The sequence below is a fragment of the Pteropus alecto genome, unplaced genomic scaffold (assembly GCF_000325575.1).
Source record: "Pteropus alecto unplaced genomic scaffold, ASM32557v1 scaffold3, whole genome shotgun sequence".
Classification (NCBI taxonomy): domain Eukaryota; kingdom Metazoa; phylum Chordata; class Mammalia; order Chiroptera; family Pteropodidae; genus Pteropus; species Pteropus alecto.
In genome coordinates, this window is record NW_006442484.1 from 33,336,197 (window position 1) to 33,361,416 (window position 25,220).

A 25,220-nucleotide genomic window follows, 5' to 3' on the forward strand; every position below is an offset into this window, starting at 1 on the left:
TTATTTTCATTTATATTTATTGGTATATTATATATCCTACATATTGCAACATAAGTAAGTTTATATATCATAAATGAATATATGTATATTGGTGATCTATGGTCCAAAACATTTTTACTGATAGGGAAGCATAATCAAAATAGTTTAAAAACCATTATTATAGAAGATTGTAAACTAAATATCATGCGGTCTAAGAAGAATTTCCCAAAGCTTAGAGTGAACTAAAGACAATGCTCAAAGATATCCAGCAAGAAGCAACTATTGTTAATCACCCACTGTAAGGAAAACCAATTAAAAGTCCTTCAAAAACAAACAAAAATAATGTCTCTTTGGGAATATATTTAATATAGGAATTAAAAACTTTAAAGGCAACAACCAGAAGAAAGAAGCTTTAATATAGGTTCCTAAAATAAAAAAAAAAAATTCAAAAAGTATTCTATTTAATTGCCAAAAAGGAAAATAATTAAAGGAAGCAAACTTCTAGCAATCTCTAATAGTATATCTATTCACAATGTGAAAATTAATAAATAGAAAACTCATTTAAAATGGAGTCGGGAAGCTAGGAAAAAACCTCTCATATGTGTCACTCAACACACACTACTGACCCCAACAGAAGAGATGTACCCTGCATCTCTGACAGGAGGTGATGCTACATTACTACCTCAGCAAGAGAAAGAAAAGATTTCTCCTTGCCCAGTAGCAGCTCAGCCAATGGGATACTGCTATACTCAGACTATGAAAAGTCACTATACTTCAAACTTTCAGTTTCCTCCAATGGACTCTCCATTTACAACGGCCCCTCCCACGTCCATAAAAGAGCTTCTTCACCTTTGGTTCTCTGGATTTGCACACAGTTAGTCATTAGACCACATGTCCCAAATTGCAATTCTTTGTTGTTCCCAAGTAAACCCAATTTCCAGGAGAAATATCCGGTTGTCTATCTGTCTAAGGTCAATAACATTATGGGAATAATCTACATTTCAAGAAAATTAAAAATGCAAAGAAGTACTTTTTTAAAATAACCTTAAAAATAACATTTTATATTTTAAAACTTAACTATTTAAAACATTTACTTCTTGACATGATAAACAAGTAGCAGTCTGGTTATATTTAATAATATGTTTAATGCTTTCTTCTCAGAGTTTAAGATCTATTATCTATTTTTCAGGGCTCACTTTAATATGTGTGAAAACATTTTAAACACAGTAGGCTTACATTAAGTAATATCAAATCTCATTTCCCAGGAGACATGTATTATTTTAACACCTATGATTCAAAAGCATGTTACAAACATTTAAAGGTACATAACAGTATGGAATGGATAGTAGGCTAACTATTCACAAGAATGAAAAAGTCTTGTCTAAGCTATTAGAAAAGCTATTTCCTAATAGCTTTCTAGGAAAATGAACAAGTCGGAAGCAAATGAGAGTTAAGTTCCAAGCTTTTTCACCCTTAGTCAGTAGCCTTACGTTGCTCTCTTATTTCTACTGAAACAGGAATTGTAATGGGACATATCTCACTACAGGTGAAGAGTCAGAATGCTCATTAGTTTCAGTTGCTGGCTGTCTTTCAAGTTCCTTGGTCTACTTCTGTTTCTATGGTAACAAAGGTCGAATCAGGAAACAGAAATAAATACTTTAAAGTAACTTAAGTGGGGAGAGTCAAGTACTGAATGGCATATACAGTAATTTAATTTTAAGAAAATAATCTAAAATGTAAAAAAGAAAGAAAGAAATCACAATTCACACAATCTTAAAGATACTCAAAGGGACAAGCATGCCAGGGCAGAATTCCTCCATTGATTGTTATCATAAGAAAGTATTTACATTTTATTTATAACTTTTCTAAAAACTGCATTCCATTCCCACTGTGGGTGGCCAAAAACCAAAACAAAACAAAAACCTAAAATCACCAAGTGCCCAAATTCACTTTCTCATGCAAAATTCACAGTACTAGAATTAAGGCTTTAAAAAATGATAGCATATTTTGAGATACTAATTAGGACTTCATTTTAGACTCTGATTTTCTTTGAAACAGTTGGTTCTAATATGATTTTTTAAGTCAATCAAAGCAACTACATTTAAAAAATGAACCTTTTGTTAATACTGATATGAACCTTTCATATATATGTATATTTTTTATACCAAGGTAATACATATAACCTGTATTAACATGGAATGGAAATTTCTTCAGTAGATTTTCTAAGTATATTTGAGGTCATCTTAAATATATGAGTATCCAAAATTATGACTTTATTAGACCCTTTAAGTTTTTTATTCTTTTCCAGGCTTTACATTTAAATTTTTGTTCTTCCTCTCACACAACATTGTGATTTCAAAATGTCTCTTTGTCTCTTTCTCCTCACTTGCTCTGGGGGAAGCAAGCTGCCATGTCAGAAGCAGCACTATGTAAATGACCATGTGACAAAGATCTGAGGCCTCCTGGGATTGGGCAGATCCTCCAATCCCAGTTGAGTTTTGCTTGATATGACTGCTGTCCCAACTGGAAGTTTGACAGACATCTCATGTAAGACCCTTAGTTAAAACCACCAAAGTCAATCTCAAACCTACAAAAATTGAAGTAATAAATATTTGTTTTAAACTGCTTAACTTTAAACAGTTTTTTTGCTAAACAGAATTAGATAATAGATAAAATATTTCATTCACCTTTTTATTTCCTCAACTCTAAGAATTTCTTGCCTGGAGAAAATAAAGCAAATGACAAAGCAAATCATTAAAATGTAATGCAGTTTGGACAAAACTCATACTGAAAGGGCTTGCTCTACTGTTAAGGGAAACAGAAAAATTTAAGCTCCCACCTCTATATGACAACTGAAAAAATAAAAAGAAAACAAATGTTCATTTATGAAACATGATGTATTAACTATAAACATCAGAAAACAAAGAGCGTGTCCAAAATCTACATTTCGATCCTATCTACCACAATTTTCCTCAAGTGAAAACTTGAAAACTTCAGCCAAACTTTTGCATCTTATCTTTATCTACAGACAATCTGTAATGTACCTCATTTAGTTTTATGCATCTGAATCTTACCCCTCTATATAAGAAAGTTGCTAAGAGGAAAAATTGTGACAGAATTTAGCAGAGGCAAAAAAAAGATTACTAATGTCCTATGTAGGACATCTTACCACGTTACCTGTGCCTTTTACTTATTACTTTTCTATGGCAAAATATATATGGCATAACATTTACCATTTTACCCATTTTAAAATGTACATTTCAGTGGTATTAAGTACATTCATAATATTATGCAACCATCACCACCATCCAGTTCTAGACCTTTCGTTGTCTTTAAACTGAAATTATCAGAGAATAAAGAAATTAAACTTATAATATGAAATATTTTAAATGCACATCAGACAACAAAAAATTAAACTTATAATATGAAATATTTTAAATGCACATCAAACAACAAAAAATACATCAGAAAACAAAGTCAGGACCTTTTAAGAACCCAAGTTTGCATAATTAAGGCAAATCTAATTTAATAAATTTGGTTTAAAAAAAGTTATGGATTTAACCAAACAAGCTAACATGAATCCCACATAATGTTTACAATTTTGAAAAATATAAATTCCTGTGTTCAACTAAATTCAATCATTACTCTGGCAAATTTTTATTTCAAGAATAGCTATATTTTCTAGCAGACAGCTTGAAGATAATTTTCAAGATCTTTAGGTAACCTAAACCCTTTGGCTGATATGAAATTGAGTTAACTTTATGATAATTATTAGATTCCTAGATAATTTTTAAGTAAAATAAAATACTGAAACACTGATTACTAAGCATAGTTTTAAACTTATATACTTTAACTTATTTTACTTTTGACAAGTGTTCTATGTTCTGGGTCATGTTAATGAAAAGTGTTCATTTTTGCCACTTTAAGATATAAAAGGAATATGTGTGGCTATAAAAAGTTGTTATGTGTGGCTCTGCTGGTCTGCTAAAACACTGACTGGTGTGTGGCAGACAGTTCTCAATTTTCCACTTCAAATATTCTTCTCTGAAACAGAAATTATTTTGGCTAAAAGTTACAATCAATATGAGTGGTGGAGACCACCACTAAGAGCAAGAGTGACAGTAAAGTACAACTGGATATAAAGAGCTTTGTCCTAAAAGGAGGATTCTAGGGCTTTTTGGACTCCTGACCCCTTTCCATTCTTAGAATTTATTGATGACTCCAAAGAGTTTTTATTTTATGTGGATTATAGCTACTGGTATTTATTATATTGCAAATTAAAATTGATATTAAATATTTACTGATACATTTGAAGACAGCAAAGATGAATGTATTACGTATAGTAACACAAATAACATCTCACCATTGTTTTGAAAATAGTTTTGACCTCATAGATTCCATTCGAGAGAATAAATGACCTCGAGGGAAGTATCCATTTATTCCAGAATGTGAAAGATGATATGAAGAACCTAACTTAGAAAGTGAATTTTGCCTTAATTTGTAATAGCCAATTCTAAAAAGAAGCTATGAAATGTTTTAAATTTTAGCAACTTCACTCAATGCTGATGGGCTTGCTTCCTTAGGGTACTGATTAATACCCTCATCTTCAATATGAAAGGGTATTTTATACTTTCAATGTAATGTGCCTAAATAGCAGAAATCCTGTGTCACACCAGAATAATTTTCTGTGCTTTATGCTGACTTTATTAAGTCTTTGATTATGTAAAGAAAAGAATAGAATAAAGATTCCTCTTTACTCATGAATCAGTTGTTAAAGAGAAAATCACAGGCCCAAAATGGAGTCACTCGTGCTAATAGCCATAACACTAACACCCACGTCGCTGAATCTAGATTTAATAGCTGACCTAATTGCAGTTTCAACCTTCTCCAGGAATGTAATCTTAAATCAGTCTGGAATTTTCTGGTCAGCAGCAATGAGGTGAACTGTCACATAGGCCCCCTCCATTTTCCCCAAAGGAAGCTGAGACAATCTGCCTGATAAGACTATTGTCTTGCCCTAAGGTAAAATAACCTTGCCCGAACAATCCTTTCTTTTCTTTTGCTAATAACTTTCTCGTCCCATCCAGTTTCTGCTCCATCCAGTTTCTGCCTACAAGAGCTTTCCATATTGTACAGCTTCTCAGAGTACAGCTCTACTTGCTCGACAGGATGCTGCCTGATTCATGAATCACTCAATAAAACCAATTAGACATTCAAATTGACTGAACTGTTGTTTTTTAACACAACAAAACTATATCTTCTGTTTATTTTTATCGCTACTTTGATTAAATAGGTATCCAATTATTGCTTCTCAGGCACCCATGATTCTACTATAATCAAGCCTCAAGTCTAACAATTCTCAATTCTGCACATTCTCCTAATTATATGTTAAATATAGAAAATATAAAACTTTTTACAATATTTTACACTAAAACTATCTTTGAGTTTTCCCAGTGTGCCTCAAGAAAACTTTAAAAGGAATTGTTGCTTTGCCTTACAGGAATATATAAACCTGCTAGAATTAGGTTTATTAGATACGTTACTACTGTAAGCACTCACTGGAAATGTTGCAAAAGTATTCTTTTCTAGGTTAAGTTTGTACAGGTAAAATGTTATTAACACAAATATTTCAGAAATTTCGTTTTGTTACAAGTCCCTGGATTTATGGCAATGCCCTCACTGTCCATTATATTTTTCCTCTCAGGGGAAATACTGACCAAAACTTTCATGAAATAGTTACATCCTATATCCCAAAATAAGTTTTTAGGCCTTTTGAGCCACGCTTCTCTTACTCAGGCCCACTTTCCCTTCCAATAAAGCTTTTCTTTTCTAGTGTATTGAAAAAAAAAAAAAAAAAAAAAAAAGGAGGAAGAGGAAGAAGAAGAAAAGAAAAAGAAAATCTTACACTCCTCCATCCTGATACTGATACGAATTAAGAGTTAACAAATTAACCACAGCCATTAGGTCTCTGTTTTCCACAGATGGCTTTTGTTTTACTCTGTTTTCATGAAAGCTTTGCCACAAGCTACAGGTCAGAGTTTGTGTCTATAGCAAAAGGGTTTCAGAATCTGGGAACAGGATTGCACCTGGTACTTCAAACTATTAATACTCGAAAGAATAGACTATCAATACAGGCTCCTGGGATACATCTCTCGAACAACTTTCCTACCATCTTTAGAGTCAAGATTTCCAGGGCCCTTTTTAATTTAGAAGCAAACACCTTCCTAACGATAGACAGCTGACTCAAGCTCCAAAAAAAAAAAAAAACACAACAACAATTACACAATACTGAATGAACTGATGATAGAAAGTTTATTTGACTGGAATATTGTTGATATTGTTTTAATGTTTTATTTTCTTTCTTCTGAAGCTATCTATAACCACAATTTTGTAAACTCTGCTTTTGTAAATCAAAATGAAACATTTAAAAATAGTATCTGGGACTTAGTTCCATATTGTGTAGCGGTTAGCATGTCTGCTTTACAAGCAGAAGGTCCTGGGTTTGTGCCCCAGTGGAGCGATAGTCTATGGTCTTATGCCATGCCACCCTGAACAAGCCCGATGTCTGATCTCGGAAGCTAAGCAGGGTCAGGCCTGGTTAGTACCTGGATGGGAGACCACCTAGGAAGACCAGGTACTGCAGGCATAAATAATAATAATAAATAATAATTTAAAAAAATAGTATATGATTCTCAATAACCCTCAGAATTCAGAAACTCTTTATAGAATCTCCTTTTCATGGCACTAAAATATTTGCATAGATTCAATAATAATTTGTCCTCCTTCTCATCAGGATATAATTGGACAAACCTATTGAGCAACCAAAGTTTTACCTAGAGTGTCACATCTGAGAACAATACTCATTAAAACAGGTATGACACAGTCCTTCTAAGGAACTAAGGTTGACTTTACTTATGGATCCAATGCCTACAAAGGCCTAGGAAAACTGGCCTTGTCCCTGGCTTACAGGGACTCAGCCTTACAAGTGATAAAAGCACTCACTCCCTGGCAGGCTAGGAACCTTAAGGAATTTGAGGGACATTTAAGGGTTCTATAGTAAGTAAAATCAAGTAGTGTCCTGGGCTTGCTTTCCCAGCCTGAGAAAGGCAAACAACAGTGGATTTTAAATATCCTAGATGAGATTCCTTAAGAAAAGTTACAATCACAGTTAATTTTGTAGTGTATTGGTTCCAGATATGCCAAAATAAACTCAAGGAGCTCTATATAGATAACATTCTTGCTGCACCTATAAAAATAATCAGCCATACCTCACAATAAGACCAGCCTTTTTTGAGGACCAAGAAAAATCTTAAAGATTATTATGATCACATACCTCCAAAATTCTTACCAAAAACATTTCTTCTAAACAATTCAAAAACCAATATAAGAACATGATTATCTGTAACAATTAATATGTAAATTAAAATTAAAATAAAATTATCCTCATTAAGAATATAATGGGAAAAAAAGCAGTCTCAAAGTTCAGTGACAGAAGAACAAAATGGTACAACCACTTCTAAGGAGCGTTTTTAGATATATGAAAAGAGTCTTAAAATCTGACTAAGATAGCACCATTTACATAATCCCTCCCCAAAATCCACCAAGAAGAACCAAAACTAGTGAGGGAAATACCATCAAAGAAGCCAGAGGGAAAATAACAACATGATAACAAGACTCTGATTCTATACACATACGCCCCAAGAGTACTACAAAGTATAGATTTTAGGAAATAAATGAGACTATTCTGATATGTCTCAACCCATAACTTGTAGAACTGAAGTTTAGGGACATGGATGGCCTGCATGAAAAGTGGGGATCACAGGAGTTGAGACTCATGTTCACATAGCAAAAAGACATCAAAGGCTACCATTTGGCCTCATTGTTTTATATTCCTCAACATGTCATTAGGGTATAAAATGAACCAGTTTTGCAGGTGATGATCAAATTTAAATAAGCAGACATAAGTAAGCATTGGTTCACCATACAAAACTCATAATCCATAGTATTAGAGAGTGGTCATTCTCCCCCTCCCCATCTGCAGGTATGTCAGGCTCTCCCTGAAGCAGGGGAACTGCTAAAAATCAAAGGTTGACCGTCAAACATAAGATAACAGGTGCACCCACAGCACAGATCTCAAGAGATTCAGAACAAAAGTTCTAGGAGAAAACATATTTGAATTATATTTCCTGTTGCCTAGTACACCATGTTGCTTATCCCAAATATTAAAAACCATCAGCATCTAAATATTTTTAAGAAAGAATCCTATGTTACAGGAGGTAAAAACAAACCAACAAAAAACTGACAATGCTTTAAAAAGTTGACCGTTAGTTATCTAGTTCAACATTCTTTATAATAAAGATTTGAGAGTATACAAATGGAAATGTGAGATATATAAGAAGTGTTGATGGGAAGTTGAACCTTAACATTGGCATTAAAGAACAGTTTTACTACCAAAAAGGAATGGCAAAGAATAACATGTCAAAAGATAAAATAAAAATATCAGAGTGGCTATAAAAACTGTGGCGAGGAGGACATTTTTAAGCTTAAAAATAGAATACATTTTTAAAAATAGAATACATTTTTAAAAATCTAAAGAACTGAAGTTAATTTCCACATTTATGTAAATAAAAAAACATTAAAAGTGCAAAATAATTATAGTAAATGTAATAAAAGCATACTATCATTAATACTTAGAATTGACAAATAGCTTACATATACTAAGATTTCAATGCAATAACAGGCAAATGTCAAAAATAAATGACAAAAGAGAAAGGTTAAGATACCAAAAAATGCTCATTCTAATTAGTCACAGAAATGTAGATTAAATAAGATACATCTTTTTTTTTTTTTTTGCAATGGAATTGGCAAGAACTAAAAATAACAAATTTACCCAATCCAAAGAAAGTGTTATAAAATAGGTACAGTTATATATTGCTAGTAAGATATAAACTCACCCAATACTTTCAAAAGCCAAATTCATAATACATATATTAAGAGTCTTAAACTATCCCAAGCTCTTGACCCAGAAATTACATTTCTGGGAATTTATCCTATGAAGCAACGTCAAACAACAGATTAAAAAGCATTATGCCTAAAAATGTTCACTGGAGCATTATTTATAAAGGTAGGAAGGAATCAATCAATCTATATCTGTATGCAAAACCACGAGCTCCACTATTAGCACTCTATTGGGACACAAGGGAACAGTCAGATAACCCTGTGGGGAGGTAGAGTGTTGGGAAGATTTCAGAAAAGTAACTCTTCACAAGGGTATTAGAAAATAAGCAGATTTTACCAAGCATAAACAGGGGAAATAAGAATTGTATGCAGGTTACATCCCATGAAAAATCATGGAATCATGAAGGTCTACATTCAGGGATCCATAACAGGTATGGTATCTCTGTAATATGTTTAGAACATGCTGCCTCCTATCTCCCAGTGGTTTTTAGAAAATGGTGTTTGACAGTGGTATAAACGCATACAGAATAAACACAAACACAAATCAAAAATATTAGGCTAACTGAATGTGATTATTCATCTGTATACAATGTGATAGACCAGGAGAGATGTAGAAGGGTTTTAAAAAAGCAGATAAGAGTCTGTCTTAAGCTAAACTCGTCACAAGACTGTATGATATATTAAAAAGAATATGTAACTACTGGCAAGTGGTAAGCCACAGCCAATCTCTCTAGCTCTCACTTTCATCATTTGAAAAGAAGGAAATATTCAACTACATCAAAATATTGTTATTTAGTCATATGAAACAGATTTGAAGGTGAGGCAATACAATCTCCTACCTCCCCAAACTAGCTCAATTCCATTCCTTTAAAGTATAATATACCTCGTATTTATCCTTCTGCCCATTCACATTGCTATTAGTCTAGTCATTACCACCTGACACCAATTTCTGCAATAAATCACTGGCCTTGATAGCCCCTTTTTTCTACCCATTTAACAGATTAATTTCAACTCTATCTTTCTAAAAGAACTTTTTAATTATATCACACCTCTGATTAAAAATCTATTAGCTAACTCAAATTCCCCTAAACTTATCTCCTATTATTTTCAAACAAATTTTCGGTAGGTTTCTCTCCATTCTCTTCTTTGTTCAGGTTGCTATTCTAAGATAAAATATCTACTTCTTCCTTTAAAATCCAGCTGAAGTTTCACCATCTCCTTGAACCCCTTTAATCCCAAACTCATTTTTTTTTTTTTTTTACATTTTAGGGATATCAATAACACCACTTAAGCATATGAACTATCCTGAACCATGCTACCTTCATATACAGTAGAGACTTGTCTTATTGGGAATGGGGGAGTATGGGTAGTTTCTACTGAGTAGGTTGTATTAAGATCTAGAAAGTATTATCCCTGACATGGACCACACTGGAGAAGAATATACTGTTTCTCAGTAAGTCCGACACAGCCAGTTCCACTGCTAGCATTAAAGCAGATGTCATTTATTTAGCTCCAGACACCCAGAGCTGTCCTGCATTTAGAAGCTATGACACACAAGAAATATTTATATTAAGGCCTAAAAGCCACACTTAGTATCAGATGCTCACTCTGAGAGCTACCCAGAAACAGACAGCACCTGACTTATGTATCCTACCTATAGCATAAATTCATTGAGGAAATGATGGCTATTAAAATTAGTTTTCCTTCCCCACACCCAATTTTTTTCCTAACATAAATACTAAATGTTCATGAGTTAAAAACACAAAAGATAAGACTTCTCTCTACATACATCCTTTTTAAGTAAAGCATGAACTCCTTGAGCATATTATGGGCCATGCATTTTATTCTGGGCACCTTGAATTGTTTCTAGAAATAGATACTGACCTGATTCTTGTCCTCAATTTAACAATCAATTTATTTAACTAATCACTACTGCCAAATATGGGAGTATTATTTAGTGTATTGCAATAGTACTAAACATGCAAAATTACTAAGTAATTTTTATTTGTTTCATGGGTAACTACAGGACTATTTTTAGCTCACTTTTGAAGTGCTGAGATCATATATACAGAAACAAACATGCCAAGTACATGTAATTAATTTAGTTGGTACCTCTAGACTTCAGCTGTAACATATCAAATGCTACCTAAAAAAAAAGAAAATATTTGCAATAAATCACACAAAAATGACTCATTTCACAAAAGGTGTCTCACATTAAAATGAAAAAGGTCAAATTCAAGGTACTACATTAAAAAAGCAAAAAAAAAAAAAAAAAAAAAAGGAAAATTCTGGTCACCTTCTATTTAGCTTTTTTTTTTCCCCCTGAGCATGCCTTGCTCCTACCCTCCCATTTCACACATAGTACAAAAGCATTTACACATTCTTTAAACAAATTCTTTTCTTTTATGAGTTTTGGCAAGCACATCTATGAACAGACTTTCTGGAAAGGGAAGGGGAAAGAGCTTTTACCTAACCTGCCAAAGTTACTACATGTTCTCTTCCTGGACCAACTGTTTACTGTTTACACAGCCCTTCACCAACCCTTTAACTTCCTACTTCAAATCCCCAAAGTATGATTATAGATAAGAGTTATTTTCTCAACAAGTTTGCAGAAAATAATAATGACAGTGGACAGGAATTTAATGCTAAGATATTTAGACCACAATGGATAAATAAAATCTTGATACTTTCCAAGAGGACTCAATAACAATGCTCCACACCTCTTATCCTCATTTAAAAGCTGCCTTTTAAAACTGTCTCCTCTTGTTATTGTTACTATCCACTTCTTATCAACACTTCCTTTAGCTCTGCAGTATCCCCTCTTTTAAATAGAGATTTGACCCACAACCCTGTCAGTTAATGTTGCCTTGCAGAACTTGTTTCTTTCAGTATGCTGCACTAACAACCCATAAAAGGAGACACACATCATCCTGTGACTTATAGGCTGCTCCCTGATTTTTTCAAATGTTCAAGACAGGCTTTGCTGCTTCTTATGTCTTATATAATAGTTTATATTAACATTATTCATTTTCCCAAAGAAGTGCAAAAGTATGTTTTAACAACTATGTCATCATGGAAACCAGAAAAGATAAAAGTATGGCTCCTCTCTAAACTCAGATACGAGATAGCCTTCTATTTCCACCTTTTATTTACCTCAAAACTCATTATCGTACCATATATAAAATAATGATCATGTAAAATAATTAAGGTAAAAGTCTGAAACGATTACACAAAAGTTTTAAGATTTTCTTCTGAACATCTCTTGCAAGTAAATGTTCATCAAACATTGCAAATAGGGAAAATTAAACAAATTTCATTATCTTACTATAGCAATAAGGGAGTTAGGAAAAGTCTAAGCATTGGAAATTAAGACCTTGTACATTTGTTTGAATTGTTTTGAATCTTTCCTTTCATATTCTCTATTTTTAGTGGGATTTCTATTACTAGTTAAATTCAGTACTAATGTAATTAAAAATAGGTGTTATATATTTTGTTGCTTTTTGTCCTTATGAATAATCCTATTATTAGCAGTCTAGCCAGTGTCTGTCTTCATCCAAAGGAACTAAAAGATGTAAAGGAGTTTTCTGCATCAGTCATCAAATCCCCTTGGAAAGCTAGTTCCTCATCACCAAATTGAGAAAAGAGAAACAGGTGATGGTCCCCCTGCTCAATGTTGTTAACAGGTGTGACCATGCATTAGGTTTCAAGGAAAAACATTTATAAAAGCACAGGAAAAGAGCGAAGGAGAAGGGAGTGGTTCTGGTTAATCTTATATGAAACACAGTATTTAAATAACTCTGACCAGAAAGGGCAGTTTTGTCGGTTTTAACCTGGCCTTCACAAAAAACAAACCTATCATTGAAATGGATGAATTGAAACTGATTAACCCACCTTTTCCAGAGAATGCCAAGCAGTCAATTTTGAAAGCAATGGAGAAAGAAGGACCCCAAAACATTCTTTTCCTTATAGGAGAAGAGGTGTTGATCTGGGTGACCTCAAAATCGTTGCAGAACCACTCCAGACGCCTAATAGACCTAACTTTATTTGTCCTATAGTGGACTCATACTGTCCTTGTTTTTCAAATTCTTACTTCCTGATCTCTGAATATTCAGTTTATGCATTCTTCTCGGTCTAATTCAATGCTACTTAAACCAAAAAGGCTTTTCTCATGATTCCAACCAGAAGCTATCTCTGCCCCATTCTGAGCTTTCACAAACTTTTATTCACAGCTCAAGAGTTTATACTAAAGCTGCTTCAAGACAGCTTTCAGTATAAACTTAATGAAGGTAGCTGCCACCCTTTTCCCTTATTATTACCACTAGGACAGTAAGTGTTATCAAATACCTGTGATTCTCCTGTGGTTGTCTTTAAGGAGTTGATTCATTTTTCAAGTAATGGCTAAACTTTCAACTGTTTTAGCCATCATTGGGTTACTAATATTTTAAAAATTGAGTCCATTACCTCATATTTCTTTTTTCCTAAATATAATGTTGTAATGAGAACCAGAAAAGGTAGACAAAATCCCAAACCTTCATTTTGGTGAAAATCTAAGGATTTTCCAACTGATCTTATTAAGAAGTGAGGGAGGAAGGGAAACTAGATTGATTTGAATTTTACTTTCTTTTATTTCCTCAGCTTATTCTGTGAGGATATGCTAAAGAGCAGGGAAATAACTGAAAAGACAATGGTCAAAGGAGAAGAGAAGTAAAAAGTATAGAATAATTCACAAAATGACTACTATAACCTCAAATAATGGCAAGTTAACTGTATATATAATTATCCTAAGCAACTCAAAAGTAAAATGTAACACATCGTCCTTTAATAACCTTTGAATTTATTATTTAGAAAAAAGCACGGCCTACTATCAGCTAGATTAAATTTGGCCATATATTCTGTTATATTACCAACATATTCAGCCATTTGTGAAGCCAAGAAAGAGTAAAATGTACTCTTAGGACTGGTACTCAACCTTGAAGTGCTGAAAGCTACTTTATCATCTAGTGTGGGGACAAACACATGCATGCACATGTGAACCTAACACTTTGTGAGGAAAGCTCAGCATAATCACCATCATTGTAGATCACGCAGGGATCCACTTATTTTCACATACACAAATCAAGGCAGAGCTAGCTGCCTGTGCTTCCTACAAGGAGATCTGAAATCACATTTAACATTTTCTCCTACCACTCTTCTCACTAAAAGCTTGGGATATAGAGGTTTTCTCCTCTCCTTTCAGTCCCCACTACACACATAACAGGCAGGAAACTAAAAATAGCTGGACTAGCTTACAAATATTATTTAAATACTGTAAGAGCACAGCTGAGCTTAATATTCCAGAAGCAACCCAAAAAGCAGGAGAGACTTCTCCTTAGATTGCTTCTAAAACATTAGAGTATCTTTCTACTTTTAGGATTAGCATTTTTTTTAAGCCAATTATAATGTCTTGTTGATTTTCCTTTGTATTTTGACTTTTACCACTCATAAGCTAGTAGTAGTCACTTTTCTGTATTGGATGAAACTGTTTTACAGCCTAATCAATCACAATCTATTGCTTGTATTGTTTCCTAAATCTACACATAACTAGTAAAACATAATTAACAATATTTTCAAATTAAAGATAATTCAGTTATTTATATAAGGACAAAATCATAAAACAACATTTTCCAAAAATTATAATGATTATATAATCTAAGTTTCTTTTGTTTAGGCGAAGATGAGAAATATAATGGATTATTGACCTTTTACACTTGGTTCTTTCAAAGTTTATTTTATTCAGCATTTAGTTTAAATATTTAAAATTGAAGCTGTTTTATGTTGCAAACACAGCTAAAATGAAGAGCTTCTGTGGCAGCAGTGACCAGATTTTAAATGCAGGTAGATCAATAAAAAAAAAAAATCCACCAAGCACAGGCTCCATGTGTGAGTGGAATGGTTTATAATAGCGTGCAAATGACTATGTGCTTGGTGTAACCAGCTGTTCTTAAATTATGAATATGCAACCAATTCATGTTAAAGCCAAATCCCAGCACTATTTCTACAGAGAAATCCCAGTAGTTTTGCTTGTTCTACATGTTAGCTCTGTTAAGGATACAAATAGCGGTGAGCTTCCGAACAAATAGGACCAAACTATTGGCATTTCATGCACTGGGTCCATTATCACAGCAGGGGATGTCAATCATTGGTACATTCCTATAACAGCTCAGGCAATATGACAATGATCTCGTAGGGAAAAAAAATCAAAATCTCTGCAGCATACTCAAAGTCCTGACAACCTAATGCTTTCTTACTTCAGCCAATCGGATTGTCAGATCTGACCTACTAGAAGACTTGCATCAAACTTGAAACATTTAAAAACATCAATCATAAAAACAAAGACAGGACATTGAATTATACAGTATTAACCTCCAGGGTTTGCATACAAAGACCTTAGATTTATTTATGTCCCAGCGAGTTAAGAGCTTCAGTACACCGTTCTTTACACCAAACTGACTGCCAATTTGATGAACCTCTCTGCCCTCAGCAGGAGTGCACCGTCTTTGATTAATGAGTGCATGCTTGTGGAAAAGTGCTATGAGAAAACAGGAAAAACACACAATGTACGTCTTACACATAGCTTAAGTACCAACGCAATAACTACTTGCAAACCAAATGCTCATTTTTTCTTATACATACATGCGAACACACAAAATTAGTAAAGGTTCTTATCTCTACATTACCTTCATTATTAGTATCTTTGCTAATGATTTTTATTTTAAATGAAAACTATTCAAAAAGCCAAATTTCATAAATTATGAAAACTATTTTAAAAGCACTGATTTTTTTAAAAAAACAAACTGAAAACACTCTATCTCGTATAATAAATTTTTAAATATGTGATAAAAATTATTTTCAACTTATATTCTTATAAAAGCCTAATTTTAAAAACTCAATGTTCAACTTACACATATCAGGACTATTAAATATTTTACATCTCAAACTGTACTGACATGCCACAAACCACAAAGCATTCAAAATAGATTTAAGGTCCTGTAAATTCATGTTATTTTTCTTTCAGCCAAGATGTTGCCAATATTTTATAATTCCATATATAACTGTAAATTAATAATATTTATTGCCCAAAACTTCAAAGTTGATATGGTCAACAGAAAAACTTTCAAATTAGAGTTTAAACTTTTTATAACTTTTGTTAAAAATTGCCCTCCCTTAAGAAATCCAATGAGAAAAAAATTCCTAACTTATGCGATACTTATTTGCAAAATTAAGATTATGTTATCTCTAAAAAATGAGCTAAGCATTGAGATTCCTTTAAAAAAGTTTATATTTAATATATAACTCAATTTACCACAATTTAGTTTAAGCGAATATCTGCCTTGAAACAAATGAGTAAATATATTTCTAAATAATTGTATCATAGGCTAATGATTTTCTTTTTAAGGAACTATATGGCTATTATGTTAAAAGGTTGAGAAAGCATATTATCTGAATATAAGCTTAGCTACGGTCTAAGTAATGTATGTTCTATTTAAAGGGAAAGCATCTTCATAAACATGACTTCAGGAAATCATAATTCTGGAATCACTCGACGGTATATGATGTGTTAAAAATTTATTTATATCATATAGTAAGTCTTTTTAATAAGGTTTAACTCAGTCAATTATATATTCTAATCATCAATTTCACATTCTAAGTATTTAAAAGGTAAACTAATTTGAAATGTTATAAATTTTATGTTCTTTGAAAACTGCTTAAATGCATAATGTATTTAATGATTTAAAATTTAAGAAATCAATAACTATTGGGACTAGAAAAGATCTAAGAGTGGAAAGCTACATTTTATCCTTGAACTTATCATCCTAAAGTTTTTTTAAACCAATTTTTTAATGTGCTTTTATTTTCTGTTGGGATTATCACTATTCTTCCTCTTTTCCTATGTCCTCTCCCACCAAAGGAAAAAAAAGCAGCAATTAGAAAAAGTAGAAAACACTCAAGCACCAATGGAATGAGATCTGACACAATTTTAGTACCACAGTTTGCTGAAAATATCAATAAAAGTTATTAATGCAATAAAAATTATTTCAATTTTTAAAATGTCTACTAGTCGATTATTTAATAGTATCTTTACCTCCTGATAAAAAAATTAAACACAAAGCTGCCCATTTCCTCGATAATTTTTTCCTGATTATTTTGTGAAAAAGTTTAAAGAAATATTTAATCAAATGAGTAAACATTTATTAAATAAAGCAATCTTTTTAAAACCTCATGGTATGAAATATTTAACTTTATATAATCAAAAACCTCTTAAAATACCTAATAAAGTAATTTAATCAATCCCTCAGGATATGAAGTATATTAAATATCGTTAAAACTTGATGATATAATTTTACCTAGGAGTCAAAATTACCACATTACTCGGTTTGTGATAAATCATGTCTTTTAGGAGTAGGTCAAAAACTCAGAAACTGTAATTTAAAATCTTTAAGGAATCTTTAAACCTCAAAGTAATCAAGTTCTAACATATACATTGACTAATGCAAGGAGATAAGACAGAAAACATGAACTTTCATGCAACTGTGATATCCTACATCTTGTATAGTAACACAAAAGTAGCAACAAAGACATTAACAATTGCAGTTCAAGCTGGGAGTGACTGTTCTGTTTCAATTCAATGACACCACTAATGGCTTCTTAGCAGCTCCATGAAATCAACCAGCTGTCAAGTTGATGCATCAGAAGGAACAGTTATGCACTCCCATAAGAAAATGCAACACATCAGGATGTTTGGCAAAACATCTGCTCCTTTACACTGCAGTTCTATAATAAACATGCAAACAAAGAAATAGGAGAAAGGGCAACAGAATTAAAATTCCAAGGTTTCCATTACCATCTTATAGGCATTTTAAATAAATAGCTTATAAAAATAAAAACAAATTCCTGAATAACAAGTTGAATACTTTGTTATTCTAAATCTTTTGAAAATGCTAAATATAATTACTCGGATTCTTCTAGAAAGGCAAAACTACATAAAAAATCTTTACATTTTTAAAATTGAGAGTATATTCACAAAGTAAAATCATTATCAGGTTATGTACAAAATTCAAAAATTAATACTAAAATGTATCCTTCTTTCATTTAACTATTTAGTAAATTATCAACGGCATTCTAATAAATGCATTTCCAAGACTGAATAGTCTAAAAATATTTTTCAGTAGTGCTTGAAAGGGTATACGCTGCTATACTTAAGCATTAGTTTAACATATGAGAACAGTAAATATACTCCTCTCTGGATTTTAAAATATGTACCTACTCTTACTTCTCTCCAAACCATTATATGAATACAACAATATTAAGTTCTCATAAATAGCTTCCTATTTTTAAAACATACAATTTGATTTTCTAAAAAAAAAAAAAAAAAAAAAGGAAACTGTTATCACAGGCATAAAATTTTACATCCAACCACTCATTTCAAACATTTGTAAAATCTTACTTTTTTCTATCTTAAACTTATTAAGTGCCTAAATGTTGCCCAAATTACTGATTATGCAGTACACTGACAATATACAGTGTTTACAATAAGTGTGAGACATCAAATGTACTTAACTACCATTTTCTTAAACTGCTTATCCTCTGTTGCTTGCCATTTATAATCTGCCAAATCTTCTAGTCCTTTGTTGCATGTATAATTTAAAACCATCTGTTCTATGTGCTTTCAACTATTTAAACATTTTTCACCTACCTACAATTCACATAAATGGCAGACATTCAATTCAGTCAAGCTTTCTATATAGCATTTTACATAAAGTAAATTCCTAGATAAATAGCATAGCAGATAACACCAGACTGCAACAGAGATAAAAACCATACCACATACAACATGTTTTACGTGTTAGATCAACCTTTTCAATATATCCAGAATTGTTTCCATTAGCTTTTTTTTGAGTTAATTTTAGTCAATGTTTTTCCCTAACCCAGAAGACAAAGAGAATGCAAATTAAATACAGACAGTTTCATGTCCTTGTTAGAAGTAAATATGCTGACTGCAAATGACTACAGGAGACAGAATTCCACTTTCCCATTCAACTTACAGTGCCTTATTTATATACCAGTCAGTGTATCATTAAGTTTGATCATGTGACCAACTGAACTTTTGTGAGGTGAAAAACTATTTTAGACAAGCAAATTTAAACACTAGTTTTTGTTGTTTATCTTTTCATAATGGCTGACAGAGCTTATAGCTTGAAGTTATAAAATATTTTTTAAAATCAATTCTGCCTTTTAAAAACTAACCTCCTCATTTTTGCCAATCGCTTGACTTAATCGCTTGACTTAAATTTCAAAAGTATACAGTAACTCCAAGTTTTTTCAACATATATTTTCAAAATGTAAACAAATATGTATAAAATAGAACATTTAATTACAAAAGAGGATCTAGGTAATCTAAAATAAGTATACGTAAATATGAACCAAGCTGATTAAAAGAAAAATCCACAGCAGAGATTCAAGTACATAATAAAGGGAATACGCTGACTAAAAATAACATTTGAAACCTTTAAGGAATAAAACACACGTAAACGAAAGCTAGGTGAATACCAAATGACACTATAAGAGTTTATATTTTTTTGCACATAATTTTCCACCTGTTACCAAACCATAAAATGTGTATACGTTGAAGGTTTATTTTGAGAGCAGAACACAAAAATTAACAGCACAACTTATCGTTAACCAGTTAAGTTAGACGGTCCTTTAAAACAGGGGGAAAATTAAGCGAAAAAATTACTCTTGGGACAATTTCTCGATAAAGTTTACATGACGTCACTGGGCCCCCTGAACATTCCCTAAAGTTTGTGTCTTATCCAGACACACTTTGCCTAAGGCTTCCTTCCCTTCCTCAAAAATAAAAAAAAAAGAGCGCGACTTGGGAATAAAAATTGCCCAAGATGGCGAAACGCTTGTTGTTTAGAGGGCAGAGGGAAAAAATGGAGGATATTGTAATATACACAAAGGGATAAATTTCGACAACTCGGCCAAGGACTGCAGCTGCTTCTCCCTTTATAAGGAAGCAACACACAAAAGATAAATACATAGCGCGATAAAAGAAGAGAAAATCTCCCAAACAGGAGAGCCAGCTCGGACTCTCCAAACACTTCTTCCTTCCTTTCCCAAGTCCCAATTCTGGGGTTCGTGGAACTACTTTAACCGGAGGGGAGCCGCGAAAGGGAAAGGGGGGAGGGTGAGCGACAAGAGGCTTAGGAGAGCGAAGAAGAGTTGAGAGCTGGAGGTTGTTCCCGCGGAAGAACTGCTAGGAGACAGACATTACTGTAGGAACAACTATGCTTCTCTAACCCTCTGTGTACTGACATATAGCTCTTCCCAGGTATTTTTCCCAATCCCACCTGCCCCCACTCCCACCCGCACCCCCCAGCTCATTTTCTGAAAACTCTGGAGCTGCAAGCTCTACGGGCAAAGACTGAAAGAGGCCCGAATTGGGGGGTGGGGGTGGCAGGCGCAGCTAATCAGTCCTGGTGGAAAGAGGGGGCGGAGGCAAAAAAGGGCAGCAGTAGGCGGATTGTTGCGGGGTGGGGGGTGTGTGGGGGGGTAATCCTGAAACTACCCCACTGAGAAAGGGGGGAGCTGCGGATATTCCCGGGTAGAAACAGCGATCTTGACAGTGCCAGAGATTGTTTTTTTAAGAAGCAAAACTGTTGGCAGCGACCTGAACGCTGGAAGCCGAAGGAAGGAAGGAGACGCGCAGCCGGCGGCCGAGTGGGGCGGCCGGCACAAAGGCGGCAGCGCCTGCCCGCGCCGCGGCGGCACGGCCCGCGGCCCTGCTGGACCGAAGTCCCGCACTGGCAGCTAGGAATAAAGTTTACATTCTCCTGAGACCGCACCCCCCACCTCCCACCCAGAGCCGCGCATCTCTGCGTCCTGCTCCCCCAAACTCCACTCGGGACCCTGAGCGCCACCCCAGCCTTGCAGCCAGCACAACAAAGAGACACACCGACCAGCGAGGGTAAACAGCCGCGGCAGGGCGAGCAGGGCGGGCAGGGCGAGCAGGGCGGGCAGGGCGAGCGCCTGGAGATAGCAACTCCAGAGTCTTCCCCGCTCGCAGGAGCGTAGTTTCTCCTTTTCTGTTTGAAACCGGCTTTATAACATTTGGAATTTTCATCTTCACCCGCACCCCTCACACCCGAGGATTTGTAACTCACCTTTACTTTCGAACTGAGAGTTGCGGTGGATGGGATTTTTGCCTTCCCCAGATGGTTGAAGGTTACGATTATTATTATTATTATTTTTTGAAACCCCAGCACCTTCTTATTCCTATTATTTTTTTAAAGAAAAGTACAGAGTTGGAGTGGAGGTGAGATTTGTGATCGGGAAAGCTCTTTGAATCCCTCCTTCTCCGTCTTCCGCCTCTCGCTCTCTGATTAGTTCCTATCCAGCAGCAGATTGAAGCAGGAGATGATTCTTCTCAAGGTTTGTTCAGCAGCTTCACTTCTAGGCGAAGGCTTCATGAACCAAGTGACGTCAACCAACAAGGCTTCTCTCTCTCTCCTCTCTCTAACAATGAAAGTTGCTGTTAACAAGGGAAAAAGAGAGAGAATTGTTTATACCATTTCAGTTCCAATAATAAATGACCTATCAGCTCCTAAAGGAGCCAAGGGAGGGAGGGGGGGTTGCTTCTTCCTCCCAAGAATACTGTAGCTTTGAGTTTGCACCCTTCCTTGTCCCAGGAAAAAGTTAAGAAACTTAAATGTTTTGTTTTGCTTTTAAAAGTGAAGACAGAAAATAGGATCGAAGACGTAATTTTTCAAAAACGTAAACATACAGGGAACATAGATTAACCAATTCCACATAAAGTTTTTTGTCCGTAAACTCAGAATTCAGTTGAAGTCTACAAGCCAACTAAATTAATATGCCAAGAATTCATGGATGTTTGGAAATCAAAATAAAATAAAAAGCAGGACGCAAGATGATCCCGGAGTTAAACGCTACTGCCCTAACACGGGCAAGTTAAGCGGGCTGTAATTTTATGCACGGAGTTAAAATTTAAGTACAACACGTTAAAATAGTAAACCGTTTTAAAGTTATAAATTAAATTTAAAAGGTAATCTCAATAGCGGTTTTTCCCCCCGCAATTTCTGAAGTTAAAAAAAAGGGAGTGGGGATAGCTAATTATAAGAACTGAATACTTTTTAAAATACCAAGTTAAGACTGGTAGCCCCTTGCTCCATCTTTAAACTAAACACGAGGTATGCTATTTGTCTATCCCCAGAATCTTTTCCAACTTTGTTTTTAACTCTACTGTTCCCCCTCCCCAATTCAACATCCTGAAGCCAGTAAAGTTAAACTGAAGGTAAAGTACACCACATTCCATCCTCTAAACATACCCCATATTTTCCTAAAAATGATTTTTAAGAGTCTTTACTTTGGTTAACACCCAAAAAGACAATTTTTAAAAATTTTCATTGAGGTACAGTTCCCCCTCTCCCCACAACACATTAAAGTCTCAAAGTTCATATAATTAAAAACTGAATAATTTAATTTTCAGGATGAAGAGCAAGGGAAAGGCAAACTTTAGAAAAAATAACTCCATATATGTATATTTTGTACATATAAATGTGGATAAATGTATCTTAAAAGACGCTATTGTTTTATGTTTCCTCTTCAGCCACTGGCTGTGATTTTAATTGTGCTGGAGGATCTTCATTAGTATTAACACATGGGGAGATTTCACAAAGCTGCTTCATTAGGAAAAAAAAAAAAAGAAAGCTTGGCAGACTAGGTCTTTTCGCATGCACTGAGAATGTCAGCCTTACCTCGGTCATTTGTAACATAATAAGTGCAAGTACAATGATTGCAATGCAGGAGCACTGGGGGAAGGGCAGAAATACTGCCAGTCTAATAGGGATATCTGAAAAGAAGGCTGCTCATTACATAGTAAAATATATGCTAAAAATTAGTGAAGATGATGTCTCAGGAGACTGATGCTAAATAAATTAATGTGCTGATATATTTTTAATTATTATTTTTGTAGTAGTTTATTTCATTCTCAGGATCACATTGAGCAGCAAAGCTGTGCTAGCACTTATTGATTTTTTTTCCCTGCCACATTCCCGGAATACAGATTTTAATCATTTCACTACACCACACTCAGTAATTTCATTAAAAACTGGAACCTTCCATCCCCAGAAAAGCATTTAATTTCAATGACATACAATTTCTCTCTTAGCAGAAAACTGTCTGTACAGTAAAAGCTGGCCTAAGGTTCAAATGCATAATTTAATCCTGAGTTTCCATGCTCTGCATTCCTTTGAAGCTATAATTTGAGTAACTACCTAATAACTGTAATAAAGACAATAATTTCCTTTAATATATTATTAACTCATATTTAATTAACTCGGAGGCCAAGCTCTGTACATGTATGATTGGGTCAACAGTTCTGCCATCTCAAAATTTACTAATAATGTTCCAAAAGAAAAATACAGATTAAAATGTAAGCGTGAATGCTAGCATTTAGATAATTCCATCCAATGTAACATTCAAAAAAGTTCATGCAATTTACATAATAGTGGTCACTCCTCACAGTATTTTAAAACATCTGGAAGTAAACAAGACATTTCACTGATTTTTCTATGTAAATATAATAATACTTCAACAATCCATTTCTGACATTTTGCCTAATCACTAGAATAACTGTTGAAACATTCAAAAAATTTTAAAAGGATAAAAAGGGGCTCGATGCAAGTTGTCTCGGTTTCATAAAGAATTCTTTTAAAACATTTTTCTTGAAATAAATGGCTCACTAGCGTAATTTGGATAACTAAGGATATATGTATATATATATATTACTTAAATACTTTTTAAAATATACTGCAAAGCATAGTTCAATTTTTGGTTCCAATATTTTGAAATAATTTCAGTTTAAAGATGGCACATTGATTTTCCAAACAATAAGTTTCATAAGGATATTTAATTTACATTGCCTAGTTTTTAGAGAAGAAACCTGTGGGAAAAATACTTGACATAATATGTCATTTATCAATTTAAACTCTGGATATATCCTAATCAACAGAAAAAAATAGTACATATGTAATAAAAGTGATTAACTTGTATAAAAACATATTAAAAATTTCTGTCATTCTCCTGAGTAATTTAAACCACAGTTCAAAAAATTTTTAAAAGTATGTATATATAATTTCAAGTTGAAGCTACATACAACACAAAGTTGTCTTTTAATTGGTTGAATGATGAAGTAACAAGAATGTCATCAAAATGCTGGAATGAAGGATAAAAGTGATAATGAAGAACCTGATTTAGTGTCTTTAAAATATTTTTAAAATATAATTATCATCAAGGGTTCTTTATATAGTTTGGAATATATTTTTGCAACATTCTCAAAAATGAAATGCAGTTAAATACAAACCAAAAGTTAGTAAATTAAAAACACATAGATTGATATGTAAAATTCTTAACATGCGTTCCTATATTTCAATAAAAGCTTCAATTTTTACATTAAGATATATCTAAAATAATGTGTTATTTGGTAATTCAAATATATTAATTTTCCAATTTAATCTATACTTTTAAAACTGATTTTTTTAAATAATGCTATACTACAAATTTAAAATTGAATTACTCCAATATTTGATACTACAAAGTTGTGCTTTATTTTTTAAGATGATTCTTTCCCTTTTTTCATGTTACCACATTTGATTGTCTCAGAGATTACAACATAGTCATAGAGTTGGGGGGGTAATAATTACCATAGTTATAAAACAATCTGGCTCCTATAGCGCATAGTCTTCTACCTAACATCATCATCTAAATTAGTATTCACCATGTGCCGAATTGTAAAATTAAATGGTCGAACAGATCTTTACCAATATGACTGATAATTATTTCTGAACTTCTATATATGATATTTTCTTATCCCATAGACTAATTATGCCACCACTACAGACTCAATTATTGCACTTTCTTTTTTAAAGCAGCATCTATTTTTAGGACCGAGACAGAACTTCATAGATAGATAGAAGTAAAGATGGATAGATATCTAATTTACTACTATGGGTATTGCACATGGATCTTCAAATAGTAAGGAATTACCATGTACAGAGAACAGAAAGCCCAAAGAATGAGGGATCTAAATAGTAGAATTAGCTGGCCACTGTAATGTCTTGTTTCTGTTTCATAGGTACAGACTAATGAAGCTTTATTTGTTTTCATTCACTGAACAAACATTTGATTGCTTGCTTTATGCTATGCACTCTGCTAGCGGCTGGAAA

At 33.6% G+C, this 25,220-nt stretch overlaps 1 protein-coding gene across 16 annotated transcripts in view; it reads right to left on the reverse strand.

Annotated features, from left to right (window-relative positions):
- Window positions 1–25,220, reverse strand: part of BAZ2B (bromodomain adjacent to zinc finger domain 2B) — a 287,601-nt gene that overhangs the window by 208,778 nt on the left and 53,603 nt on the right. For all 16 annotated transcript variants that reach the window (XM_025039212.1, XM_015596525.2, XM_025039211.1 and 13 more), the window contains exon 3: window positions 21,141–21,508. The gene's annotated coding sequence lies outside the window, so the exon portion shown is untranslated. The remainder of the gene's footprint in view (window positions 1–21,140; window positions 21,509–25,220) is intronic.